The 14,617-nt window shown below is 39.0% G+C and overlaps 1 protein-coding gene across 8 annotated transcripts in view; it reads right to left on the bottom strand.

The window, feature by feature from the left end:
- LOC105479439 (filamin A interacting protein 1) overlaps positions 1–14,617 on the bottom strand; it is a 236,757-nt gene that overhangs the window by 110,966 nt on the left and 111,174 nt on the right. The gene's annotated exons all lie outside the window — the stretch shown is intronic.

Raw genomic sequence — 14,617 nt, 5'->3', positions numbered from 1 at the left:
TGGTGTTTCCTCTTCTTATCTGTGAAATAGGATTCTCTTTTCCAGTGAGTTTGCTCCTCAACTTGGACTGCTAAGACAATAGCAGCACATTATTTTACTGCCATACAATAGGACATTAATATATATTTGTTGGTTTATTGTGATTTAAAATCATTAGCTTTCAGTCTTTAGCACAAAGTGGAATTATTTAAAAACAAAATGTGAAAACAATGTGATGCCACAGATTTTGGAGATTCATGCTGAAACAAAAGGGCACTGGGTTTGGGGTCAGAAGAGCATGGTACACTTTATAAGGAGGTGCTCTTAATGGAGTTTACTTAAACCCTCTGGGCTTCTGTTCGGACCTCATCTAAACTTTTAGGGTTATTGTGATTATTAAATAAAATAATGAAAATCCTAGCATATATTAGGCAGTGCAAGAAAGTCACATGGGCAACATAGACATTATTTTTCTTTTGTCATTTCATGCTATTTGTTTTCCTCTTTGTATTATGAAAAAGTTTTAAACATACATCAAAGTAACCTGAAGAGTATAATGCACCATCTATCTCTTCATATGTTTTTTTTGAAACAGAGGAGTTGGAGCCTTTTAAAGGCAATTCCAGGCACACTATCATTTCACCCAGCAATCGGGACATTAAGATGACAGTGTCCTCAGAGCTGGAACCCATCTGGTTCCTGGCTGAGAAACATCTCTGCCATTAATACTGGCCTAACACATCTGTGGAAAAAACAGGTAAAGTGATGCAGGTGTTAGGCACTGTGACAGGTAGAAAACAAATCCAGAGTATTCATCGTGACCTGTTTCCTGTTTCCTTGGAACAGCCTCACTCTTGGTCGCTATGCTGAAGGTTCCGCCAAAGCCAACTCTTTGCATTTAACATGTAATATTTTAGAAAAAAATTGAACTGGAAATATACCCTTTATTTAAAAAAAAACACACACACAGTTTATATTTACCGATTGCAACTACAAAGTAATTTTCAAAAAGCACCTATCAAAGTGCTTTATAGACACCATCTATCCTCAAGAAGTTGTTAATTTAAAATAGTTCTTTAAAAGACAAACATGGACAAGTACAAGTCTTGTTAAAAATAGTCAATGTAGAAAAAGAGGAGATGAATTTACCTCTGTGAGGCTACAGGTATCTAAATAGAACGGAGGGAGGAAAGAAGAGCATGTATATAGTCAGGAGAAGGTTAGTAAAAGGGGACCCAAATATTTCATGTCCATATTCCCTAGAGGGTGGAGACCTTCCTGAAAATAATTCCATGCCTAAAGAACCACAGGAGCTTTGATCAATCTAGCTCCCTTAATTTACAAAGTTTCCAGGACCCCAACAGTCTAGTGCTAAAGGCCATGGGAGATTCAGGGATGGGGGAGGGAAGGGTAGGAGATATGTTAGTATGGGAAGGCAGTAGGATCAAGTGAGCAGAAGTAGCTTTGACAAAAAGAGACACTTTACTTTTAGTGAAGGGGGAAGTAAAGAAAGGTGAGGCAATGAACAGAGTATTTTTGCTGTGGAAGGAAGTTGAGACGATCTTAATCTTATAGGTAAAATACTTCTACATCAAAGCATCTGTGGAAGACAAAGAGAGCAAGGGTAGGACTGGAAATTATGAAAGAAGTTTGTATTTAACATCTATAAAGTGTTTAAGTGTCCTCTTTCAAAAAAAAAAAAAAAATCAGAACAAAACAAAAAGCCTTTCCCCATCCCTACTATTCCCTTAGATATAGCCCTACCATCTGTCCACAAACTTGTCAAAAGTGAAGTTTGCCTAAGCACTTCTGGACACCAGTAGTCTGGCATCAACCCTCACTGTTCCTTGGAAAACATACCTTCTAATTGCTGGCTCAATAAACAGCCTGTTGTCAGTTTTCATTCTCCAGCTTTGTGGCAGCATTGAGAACTATGTCTTCCTGAAATTCTCTCCCTCTCTTGCATCCATGACACATCTTCATTCAGATGGCCTTCCTTTCTCTTTAACCATGTCTTTTTTTTTTCCCCCTTTGGCCAGTTCTTTTCTCTCTTACCACCCTTAACCAGAGATAATTTCTAAGGGAATCTCCTTGGTGTTAATTTTTCCTTTTACTCTCTCATCCCTTTGCTTCAACCATGGTCTCTTCAGATTAGTACCTTGTTTGTTTTTCTATATCCATGCTGATCAATACAGCAGCCATTAGCCACATGTGGTGACTTAAATTTAATTAACATTAAATAAAATTTACAATTTAGTTCCTCAGCCTTATTAGCTACATTTCAAGAGTCTGCAAACCACATGTGGCTAATGGCTACCCTATAGGACAAGGCATATATAGAACATTTCTTTCTTCAAATAAAGTTCTATTGTACAGCACAGTTCTAGACCTTATCCCTCCCGAGCTTCAAATTTGGCAGTGTTCTACATGACATCTCTCCTGGAAGTCCTTCTGGAATCACAAATTCATCATGCCCAAGTCCTACTCTGCTTAACATACATTTCTCATACCAGTTATGTGTACAAACTAATTTTACTTGAAAATGCTCCATGTAAAAAGAGAACATCCCCAAATAATTGGGAAATATTTGTACAGGTAAGTTGTAATATTTATATATAATTTAGTTTACTAAATAAAGACCATTTTCACTGAGGAAAATGCAGGCTGCAGCCATTTAGGGGGAAATCTCCATCTTTCACATATTACCCTTATGTGGTATCTTCCCATGACCAGATTCCTATAAAATAATAAAAGGATTTATGAGAGATTTTCTTTATTAATATATCTTTTTTTATGTTTCTCAATAAAACTAAAGTTCTCCCCTACAACACCAATGAGGACATTATTCTCACTGCAGGAAAGCCAACTTTCTGATTCTATTAGGAGCTCTAAAAGTATTCTGCCTGAAACAATGAAACTCAGACAACAAAGCTCTTTGCCAAAATACGAACAATACTACTGGACACATGAGATTCTGAAGCATCGTATTCAACAAATAATCAGATCTGGTCCTGATTTTAATCAGAAAGCAACCTGTCTCTCTGTTGCCTCCTAAACTTAGCAAAGACATGCCATTCTCAGCACGCCTACCATTTTGATGGTGTGAGGTTTCACTGGGCAGCCTCACTCAGGGTGACCTCAGCCTGAGATTCTAAAGATGGAGCATATTAAGTGCAGGTGAGTCATCAATTTAAAAAGGCATAGAGAGTAACTAAAAGCCTCATTCTTCAGAAGCACAGGGACTCTACTGGAGGCCTTCCCATGTGACAAATGGAACTCATTTAGTAAAAGAAAAGCCATTTTTAAAGAAAAAAGTGATAAATGGTACCCCTGAAGGATAAGCCTATTGTTCTTGGTTGCACAAGTAATTCCATCTGAATTGATTATCACCATTCCCAATGGAGTTATGACATCTCTTGTTAAAGATGACAGAAAAATAGAATCATGGTATTGTAGTAGGAATATCATTGTAAATATTTAGGACCATTACTGTTAATTAAATAATAACATTATGTATTATGATACTTATACTTTTCCTATATAATTCAGAGTGTTTTGTAGATGTTAAAAATATTAATCTTATGACTGTCTCATAGGGTATATAAATATTAGAACATTTCAAGATTAATCACCAGTTTCTAATAGACTAACAATGATATGCCTAACCCTTTTCTAGATATAATGAGGTAGGTGAAAGATGCAGAAGACACAGCTTCTCCCAGGAAGTTTTTTTGGGCAACAAGGTGTAAGTACATAAAATACTTAGGAAATGTGGGGGTATGAAGTGCTATGGTTCACTTCATGAAGGATCAATGTAGGATTTCATGGCAGGAGGAAGATAAGCATCAGGGAGCAAGTCATTAGGAAATGCTTCACTGAGGAGGTAAACCTTCGGTGGCCCCTAAAGAAATACTGAATAGGGCCAAGTGTAATTGTTCATGCCCATAATCCTAGCACTTTGGGAGGCTGAGATGGGAGGATTATTTGAACTTAGGAGTTCAAGACCAGTCTGGGCAACATAGTGAGACCCCATCTCTACAAAAATTCAAAAAAATTAGCCAAGTGTGGTGGTGCATGCCTACAGTCCCAACTATATAGAGGCAAGAGGATCCCTTGAGTCCAGGAGATTGAGGCTGCAGTGAGCTGTGATCATGTCACTGTGCTCCAGCCTGGGCAACAAAGCAAGACCCTGTCTCACATACACAAAAACAAACAAACAAACAAAAAAATACAAAAAAAAAAAAAAAAGAAAGAAAAAGAAATATTGACTGGTACAAGAGAAAACTATGGGATAGGGCAAAAATAAACACATATCCTGAATTTCCTTGAGAGCCTCTATTTATGTCTTGCAAGTATTTTAAGATTGTATGTGTGAGTATGGGGAAAAAATGTAGAGACTGCCTGATTAGATAGGAATGGTCATGTTAAGTAGCTCTAAAGACGAGGTTTCATAGCTAAGAGGGAGATTTTTCAGACCAGTCTAAGCAATTTAGACTTCTATCTGATAAGGTGTAGGGACCTCTTGTAAATTCCTAAGCAACAGAATAAAATGATCAGAGAAACACTTCAGAAAAAGTAGTCTGGCAGCAGTTATCCAGTTATCTACTGACCTTCTGGTCCCCAATGCTCATATTTGTTAGATGACACAGACTTGCACTCCACTCCAAATCCTGCCATAATCCTAGGAGGTTTCAATATTTAATGGAAGATTTAGCCAATGTCCTAACTTCACTATTTCTTGACCTCATTCATTCCAATTGCTTTCACTTCCATTCCCGGGACCACACCCAAGACCCTGCATTAGTTAAAAATGTGCCACAAAGCATGCACCTATAGTCCTAGGCACTTGAGAGGCTGAGGTGGGGGGTCACTTGACCCCAGGAGTTGGAGGCTGCAGTGAGCTGATTGTACCACTGCCACTGCCCATGGCCTGAGCAACATAGCAAGATTGTCCCAAAAAACAAAACAAAACAAAACAACACTGCCATACCAGAAACCCTAAATGCAAATAGCCCAAATTCCAGTTTTTCCAGCCCTCTCTTGCCTGTCCTGCCATTGGCCTGCTCACTTCTCCCAAGACCTCTTCCTGCTGGGCACCATCTCACCAACACATTCTACTTTCTTATAACACTGTCCTTTCACTGCACCAACTTGGACAACTGCAACCCTAGATCCAGTGCTATAAAATATGTCTCCCCCTTTACACGCAGGCTTCTAAACAGACTGCTGCCACTGTTAATGCATGGTCTCTCCCTGCTGAATACTAAACTTCACCCATTAGTGCTTGTATTTGTACATAATCACCTTCTTTAGCATTCCCCTCTGTAACGATTCAGCATGTACATAATCATGCTCAGGACCGCCACTCACTTTCAGCAGACCATAACTTTGTTCTTTGATGAAAAAGCTGAGGCTTTAGGAGGATCTACCTCAACTGCCCACCCCTCAGTTGCAAATGTTAGCCCCACTCATCTTTCCTCCTTCCATCACAGAGGAAGGGTCTCCTTCCTTTTCAAGACCAAAACCAAGTTCAACCCAAAATCATACTTTTGATTCACCTCCTCCTATATCCTCCAAGATGCTGTCATCTAAAATTCTTTCTCTTTTCTACATCCTTGACTCTGCTTTTTTCTTGTCCTGCAATCTCTTAACCTGTAAACACAGCAAAGTGTCTTTCATCACTAAAAACCCTCAGTTGACTTGAGTTTCCCTCTAGCTACTGTCTTCTTTCTGTGCCTTGTTCATTCAAACTTCTCCAAATAACATCTATATTGGCTAAGCTTAGTAACGACAACAACCCCAGAAGGTAGGAAATATCCCCGTTAGAACACATGGGGAGTAAACTGAGGGCCAGAGTCAACACTAATAAAGTCAACTACCAAAGCTTTTCAATTCCATCATATTTCCCCATAGGACTTGGCATTCAAGTCACACTGTTTTGGCCTTTTCTTTTTAATAATCCCATGCTTCACTTAAAGCTTCAAAGTAGAGAAAAGCAACATGTAATTTCAAATCAGGAAGCCAACAAATGTAGGCCTAAAGGCCTATTCTGTGCCACACAATTAATTTACACTAAGCTAAAGAAGGGGGAAGCTTCTCTGGCTATGTAAAACAACAACAAACAAACAAACAAAAACCCAGAAAACCTATTACCAAAAGAGAAAAAGAAAAAAGAAGAAAAAAAAAATGTAAGAAAGTTTTTCTAAATTATTTACTTAACTTCCCTTCACCTTGTTATAAATAAAGTTTTGATGCCGCAAAAAAAATAGTACTTGAATATAAAATTTTCTTTTTAATTCTCAGCAAGGCAAGTTACTTCTATAGAAGGGTGCACCCTTACAGATGGAGCAATGGTGAGCAGACACTTGGACAAGGGAGGGGAAGGGGTTCTTCTCCCTGACACACGTGGCCCCTGCTGCTGTGTTGTTCCCCTATTGGCTAGGGTTAGACAGCACAGGCTAAACTAATTCTGATCGGCTAATTTGAAGAGACTGACGGGGGTGAGTGGTTTGGAGGTTATGACAGAGCAGACAATCGGAATGAGTCAGGGTGGAGTAGGTAATTGGAATGAGTCAGGGTGGAGCAGGTAATCGAAAAAGGTTGCTTTACAAGGAAGTTAAGTTTAAAAGTAGAAGTCAAAGAACTGAACATACTGACATACTGATTCTCTGAAAAGAAATTTAGAACTCATATCTAACAACTTCTCAACCCACTGAAAATGGGCTTAACCTCACTAAAACTGCTCTGACAAATGTTCTCAATGAACTTCAAATTAACAAACCCAAAGAATGTCCTTCAGTCCTGTCTGATGGGGCCTTTCTGCTGATTTGAGTAACTGAACCTTTCTTCTTGATACTCTTTCATCTCTACTCCCCCGACTTCTGCATCGCTCTACTCCCCTGGAATCCTCACACTTTCTGACTATTTTGGTGGGAAAGGAGGACCTCCTATTTGTAGTCTCTAAATGGAGGTGTCGTTTTACCTCCACAAAATACTACTACTTCACTAAAGCCAGACTATTTACCGATGAACATGGCCCAAGACTTTTTCACTCACTCTGTTTGATTCTGCCCATGTTGGCCCCTATGCTCATCTCTGTCTGTCCAAAACCCACAAATTCTTCAAAGTCCAAATTTTTAGTGAAGTTCCTATATTTTCATAATCTTTCCCTCCTTTGTACTCCTGTAATTTATATTGCAATTACTCAATACAATACTCATTCTTGTATATTCTTATCTATTCATCTATCCTACCAAGTCATGAGCTCTTTCTTCATGATTGTTGTAATATCTAGTGACTAAAACCATACTTGGCACATAGTAGGAGCCCATTAAATACAAGTATTATGATTATTTGTCTTTTCATTCCTCAAATCTCTCAAATAGCAATGTTTCTTTTTTTTTTTTTTTTTGAGACGGAGTCTTGCTCTGTCACATAGGCTGGAGTGCAGTGGTACAACCTCGGCTCACTGTAACCTCCGCCTCCTGGTTCAAGAGATTCTCCTGCCTCAGCCTCCTGAGTAGCTGGGATTACGGGTGCACACCACCACACCCAGCTAATTTTTGTACTTTTAGTAGAGACAGGGTTTCAACATGTTGGTCAGGCTGGTCTCGAACTCCTGACCTCGTGATCCGCCCTCCTCAACCTCCCAAAGTGTTGGGATTACAGGCGTGAGCCACCGCACTTGGTCTCAGCAATGTTTCTTAAATATTGTAAGATCAATCTATTTTGAATTAATTATTTATTAATTAAAGCCCAAAGAATGAATGAACTCTCTTGGTAAGAAAGAAGCACAGATAGGAGGCTCACTTATATTAGGTGATGAAGAGGAAAAGAGAAACTAATGAACAATATTTTTAAAAATGGCTGGGAACCCCAAAAGAATGTGTTTATGAGTTAAGAAGTTATGGAATAGAAGAAGCTTCTAACAATCCACAGACAAATTATCTACTTTATAAATTATTTTTGAAGTATTCAACACCTCTTCTGCCACTCACTCAGAATGAAGAGAGATTTCTCAATGTGTCAATGACTTTGTCTCTGACTTAGCCTGGAAAATAGCAATGCCGAATGGAATGGTGGTGCAGTATCCAGCTGCGTAATCTAGTTTACTCTGCGCCTCCTTATACACAGGCAGAAGGGAGCTAACTATAACAACAAAAGGAAAAATGATGAAAGCAAATTTAGGTCTTTTTCTCTAAAATGTACCCAAGTAAAAATATCAAGGGAATTTATTATATAAAATGGCTATTTTTTCATAAAGAAAAAAGAATTAATTTGTCCCTTTTTCTTGAATCATTCTACATGAATATCCTTTTGCCAGATCTTCTATGTAATGGCTTTTTTATATGAGTACCATTTCTGTCAAACTTTTGTTATTTTTAGTACAGCCAAGTTTACTCACTTTTTAAAAGTGCTATTTTGGGACTAATACAAGGGGAAATTAATCATGGTGCCCAAATGACGGGCCAGGGGTACTATTTTATTACTTTCAGTTTAAACTGGGAAATATGTAACTGGTTTTTCACCCAGAGAATAAGAATGTTCCAATTTATTAGAAAGTAATTGGTATTGGAAGCAGTCACTGACAGAAGTATAATAATGGAAATCATCCCAGCTACTTCATGCAGGCAATGCAGGCCAGTCATTGTGCTGAGATGACAGGCCTGCATCTGCAGAGGTGTGGCTTGAAAAGTCTGAAAAATGTCCCTCTTCAAGACAAGGGTCATATTACTGGTTCTAGACAAGACTCCCTAAAATGCAAAATCTCTAGTAGATGCAACTCCATTTCTAATATATATCCATTAAAGGTGCACTTCAGGAGTTCATGGGATACCTAGATTGGCAAACAAAACAGCAAATGTGCATATTTTGCAAAGAACCAAGGCCTACAATAAAGGTCATGCTGTTTATAATATTGGCTCAACAATTTTCTATAGATCACTTAACAGGTACTAAAAGTGGCAGGGCACTGGTGTACCAGAAAACACACAGAATTGTCTACAGTGTCCAAAATGTTGGATATAGAGTTGGAGAGAATGAGAGAGGTCAAAAAGCAGTCTGTAAAGGAGAAAACTGGCATGACAAGCCTGAAGGAATCTCCATCTCCTCCTTTTCCCAAGTCACTTTTAAGGTATACCTCCTATGGGCAGACTTGATCTTAGTCCTATCTCTCCAAAATATAAGCTATTTTCTTTGTGTGTCACCCTATTTCTTTCTACCTGGAGATATGATCCCCCAAAGCCTGCACTGTTGCACAACTCCAGAAGACACCATCCTTAGAGTAGTGAATATGAAGCCCCCCAGAGTTATGCAGTGGCCAGCTCACATAGCCCTGTGGCACCCCTGCCTGCTGCCATTTTACTCATCATCTAGGTTGTACCAAACTCTGAGGCTCAGATCCCATTTTTGTCTCCCTGGTGTAAAAAAAAAATACCTTACATTTCTCTTACCTGAAAAGTTTCATCCTTTCACAAAATAGCTTCAGCCTCTGAGTTTACAATGTGAGTCTACTTTAAAGAAACTCTGAAGGCCAAGAATAAATGGAAGGTCCTGGAGCCCAACTTCCCTTGAACCTCCATAGAATGTAAGTGATATATTGGGAAGGACATTCAATAGAAAGATAGGAAATTTAGATCTAGAACTCTACATTGCTGTGCGACCTTGGGCAAGTCACAAAACTAGCATGTGAGTTTCACATTTGTAATATAAAGGAGGTGAGGTAGATAAGACACCTTAAAGGCGTCTTAGAGTTCTAATATTTTATGGAAGCTTCAAACCTCCTTTGCAAAGATTATGACAGTGAGAGGACTCTTGCATGGCTGACTCTATCTTGCTTCTAGCCTCACAAGCAGGGTGACCTCACTCATTCCTGGGTATAGGCCAAGCTAACCATGGGAAGAATTTAGTTTATAGTTTAACTTGGAAGCAAGGATGATAATAATCCCTCCTAAAAACTAACCCCTTCCTTGCTCAGGGACCTATAACTAATGAAAAACCATGAAATTAGGATTATAGAAGGGGCCTGAATTCTGCTAGAATGTAAGCAGAGTTTCTATAATGCCTTACTGCTCAGGAGTCATGTGGCCAGAGATCACAAGATTTGTGACTTCTCCAATTGCTCCTATAGATAACACCACCATTGTAGAACTTAAGATTGGTGTTTTGAGATATTTTTCAGATTTTTGCATTCTGGCAACTGACTGACCCCACTTGGACCCATGACTCCTGACTCAACCGGTCCTGTGGCCTCCACCCAGAAGTGGACTCAGCTCACAAGAACTGTTTTCCACACCCCTATAATTCCACCCTCAACCAATCAGCAGCACCTATTCCCTATCCCCTTGCCCACCAAATTATCCATAAGACCTTAGCCCCTGAGTTCTCAGGGAGACTGACTGAGTAATAACTCCAGACCTTCCACTTGGCCAGCTTTGTGTTAAACCATTTTCTACTGCAATACCACAGTATCAGTGAGTTGATTTTGTCTATGTAGCAGGAAGGAAGTACCCATCAGGCAATCATAATCTCAGAATACCACCTCCAGAGTAAGGGCATCTGACTCATACATAGTCACCCCATAAAGAGAGAGCAATAGGTGGTCTTTGGAGATCTGGGAGACTACTCACCAAATGCTCCATACATATCAAGCCAGATGACCCATAGGTCTAAGCTGAGAGTAACTTATTTCATAAGGCATAGTTCTGCTTCTCCTCCCAGCACCAGCCATTCAGAAAGATTTTTTTTTTTTCTTATCTCTAGTCTAGTAAACCTTGCACATACCTTCCACATTTTTTTTTGAGATTTTTTTTTATTATTATACTTTAAGTTCTGGGATATATGTGCATAACATGCAAGTTTGTTACATAGGTATATAAGCGCCATGGTAGCTTCCTGCAGTCATCAACCCATCATCTACATTAGGTATTTCTCCTAATGCTATCCCTCCCCTTGCGCCCCAACCTCTGACAGGCCCGGGTGTGTGATGTTCCCCTCACTGTGCCCATATGTTTTCGTTGTTCAACTCTCACTTATGAGTGAGAACATGTGGTGTTTGGTTTTCTGTTCCTGTGTTAGTTTGCTGAGAATGATGGTTTCCAGCTTCATCCATGTCCCTGGAAAGGACGTGAACTCATTCTTTTTTATGGCTGCATTAGTATTCCATGGTGTATATATGCCACATTTTCTTTATCCAGTCTAGTTTTGATGGCATTTGGGTTGGTTCGAAGTTTGCTATTTTTTTTGGTTCCATTTTTTTGCTATTGTGAATAGTGCTGCAATAAACATATGTGTGCATGTGTCTTTACAGTAGAATGACTTATAATCATTTGGGTATATACCCACTAATGGGATTGCTGGGTCAAATGGTACTTCTGACTCTAGATCCTTGAGGAATCACCATACTGTTTTCCACAATGGCTGAACTAATTTACACTCCCACCAACAGTGTAAGAGTGTTCCTATTTCTCCACATCCTCTCCAGCATCTTTTGTTTCCTGACATTTTAATGATCGCCATTCTAACTGGTGTGAGATGGTATCTCATTGTGGTTTTGATTTGCATTTGTCAAATGACCAGTGATGATGAGCTATTTATCATATGTCTGTTGGCCACATAAATATCTTCTTTTGAAAAGTGTCTGTTTATATCTTTTGCCCACTTTTTGATGGGGTTGTTGGCTTTTTTCTTGTAAACCTGTTCCTTGTAGATTCTGGATAATAGCCCTTTGTCAGATGGATAGATTGCAATAATTTTCTCCCATTCTATAGGTTGCCTGTTCATGCTGATGATAGTTTCTTTTGCTGTGAAGAAGCTCTTCAGCTTAATTAGATCCCATTTGTCAATTTTGGCTTTTGTTGCCATTGCTTTTGGTGTTTTAGTCATGAAGTCTTTGCCCATGCCTATGTCCTGAATGGTATTGCCTAGGTTTTCTTCTAGGGTTTTTTTTTTTTTTTTTTTTTTTTTTTGAGATGGAGTCTCGCTCTGTCACCCAGGCTGGAGTGCAGTGGCCGGATCTCAGCTCACTGCAAGCTCCGCCTCCCGGGTTTATGCCACTCTCCGGCCTCAGCCTCCCGAGTAGCTGTGACTACAGGCGCCCGCCACCTCGCCCGGCTAGTTTTTTGTATTTCTTAATAGAGACGGGGTTTCACCGTGTTAGCCAGGATGGTCTCGATCTCCTGACCTCGTGATCCGCCCGTCTCGGCCTCCCAAAGTGCTGGGATTACAGGCTTGAGCCACCGCGCCCGGCCTCTTCTAGGGTTTTTATGGTTTTAGGTCTTATGTTTAAATCTTTAATCCATCTTAAGTTAATATTTGTATAAGGTGTAAGGAAGGGGTCCAGTTTCAGTTTTCTGCATATGGTTAGCCCGTTTTCCCAACACCATTTATTAAATAGAGAATCCTTTCCCCATTGTTTTTGTCAGGTTTGTCAAAGATCAGATAGTTGTAGATGTGTGGTGCTATTTCTGAGGCATCTGTTCTGTTCCATTGTCTATATATCTTTTTTGGTACCAGTACCATGATGTTTTGGTTTCTGTAGACTTGTAGTATAGTTTGAAGTCAGGTAGCGTGATGCCTCCAGCTTTGTTCTTTTTGCTTAGGATTGTCTTGGCTGTACGGGCTCTTTTTTGGCTCCATATGGAATTTAAAGTAGTTTTTTCTAATTCTGTGAAGAAAGTCAGTGGTAGTTTGATGGGAACAGCATTGAATCTATAAATTACCTTGGGCAATATGGCCATTTTCATGATATTGATTCTTCCTATCCATGAGCATGGAATGTTTTTCCATTTGTTTGTGTCCTCTCTTATTTCCTTGAGCAGCGGTTTGTAGTTCTCCTTGAAGAGGTCCTTCACATTTCTTGTAAGATGTATTCCTAGGTATTTTATTCTCCTTGTAGCAATTGTGAATGGGAGTTTGCTCATGATTTGACTCTCTGTTTGTCTATTATTGGCATATTGAAATGCTTGTGATTTTTGCACATTGATTTTGTATCCTGAGACTTTGCTGAAGTTGCTTATCAGTTTAAGGAGTTTTTGGGCTGAAATGATGGGGTTTTCTAAATATACGATCTTGTTATCTCCACATAGAGATAATTTGACTTCCTCTCTTCCTATTTGAATACTTTTATTTCTTTCTCTTGCTTGATTGCCCTGGCCAGAACTTCTAATACTATGTTGAATAGGACTGGTGAGAGAGGGCATCCTTGTCTTGTGCCGGTTTTCAAAGGGAATGCTTCCAGCTTTTGCCCGTTCAGTATGATGGCTGATAAGTTCTACATTTTTACCAGTGCACTCACATTTGCTAATGTTAACTCCCTCCCACTCTTAGCTACAACACCCCCCACATGACAATGCTACTAGAAGACAAGTGTCTACTACTACAAGAATATAGATCTATAGCTCTAAATATAGGAGCACTCTCATTTTAAACAAATCTATCATAGTTAAATCTGCATTTACAAGGACATATGTTTATATATATGGACTTGTATATGTGTGTGTGCATATATATATATATGGAATAGATTATCTGCTTTGCAAATGAATTCACCAGGGAATTTCTTAAAATAGCAGGTCCTTCATTTATCCTTCTCTTCACTGTTTCCCACATAAATGATGTCTTGCACTTTTTACTTACTGATAGCTGCTCAAGAATTTATCTATAATGTAATGTAGGTATATTGTATTTATAAAGATTAATGGAAAGCAAAATGCATTTCTTTGGAGCCGTCTCACTAATTTCTTTAATATTTCAGAGGTGTGAGTTTATATTTTGTATAGCTAGGATCTGAAACCTTATCTAGCACCACTATGAACATAAAAACCACATGAATCTTAAATACTTTCCAGAGTTCACCATGATATAACAGCATTATGCAGAAATTAGAGTCTGCAAGAGCCACTGGCTTCACAAAAGCCTTTATGGATGGAGAAAAGTGAACTAATGATGTTGTTTTGTGAAGGTTTCTAAGGCAAAAATTATACCTTTCACTCAGGTCAATAGCTTTTGGCTGGGGGTAGCTTAAAAGTGAAGTAATTCTGCCTCTGTACACAACCAATGTTAATAGACAAAAACATTAACCACATTTCTGGGAGTGGTGAAGCTATTTTTAGTAACAGTGGCTGCTCTAGAAAATTTTATCTTTTGCTGTGAAATGCCAATGTGATTTTTCTCAGTCTGTAAATGGTAAGCACAATCATGTTTGTTTAAACTTAAGTTTTGTATGTTGTTTGTTTTTCTTTACCCCAGGGATTTCCTTATCTGTATGCACACACAGATGATAACAGGAACAGAGTGACCCACCCTAGTTTAGAGTAGGCTGCCAATTACCTCTCTAAAGCTAACAGCACCCATAAGCCAACAAGGATTTTATTTCATGCAATTGTTAAAGTAATTACTTTTGCACCAACCTAATAGTATTTCTTCAAAGGCTCATGCAAGCTAAGAAACTAATAAAAACAAAAATGAAAACAGTAGCTCCACTCTTTAAGTCATCTTCTCCAAAAAAAAATATTGTTCCTCTACTTCCAGAAATATAATTGTTCAGGGCTCAGAAACTCAGAAGAATTCTGACTTTCTGCCTGCCTCCTGGGTCCCTAGAAACATAGACTTAATGGGAAGGAGGGACCTGGCTCATGGC

Source organism: Macaca nemestrina, chromosome 5 (assembly GCF_043159975.1).
Source record: "Macaca nemestrina isolate mMacNem1 chromosome 5, mMacNem.hap1, whole genome shotgun sequence".
NCBI classification, from domain to species: Eukaryota; Metazoa; Chordata; class Mammalia; order Primates; family Cercopithecidae; genus Macaca; species Macaca nemestrina.
The sequence above is the reverse complement of the archived record's forward strand: the minus strand, read 5'-3'. Positions and strand labels throughout refer to the sequence as shown.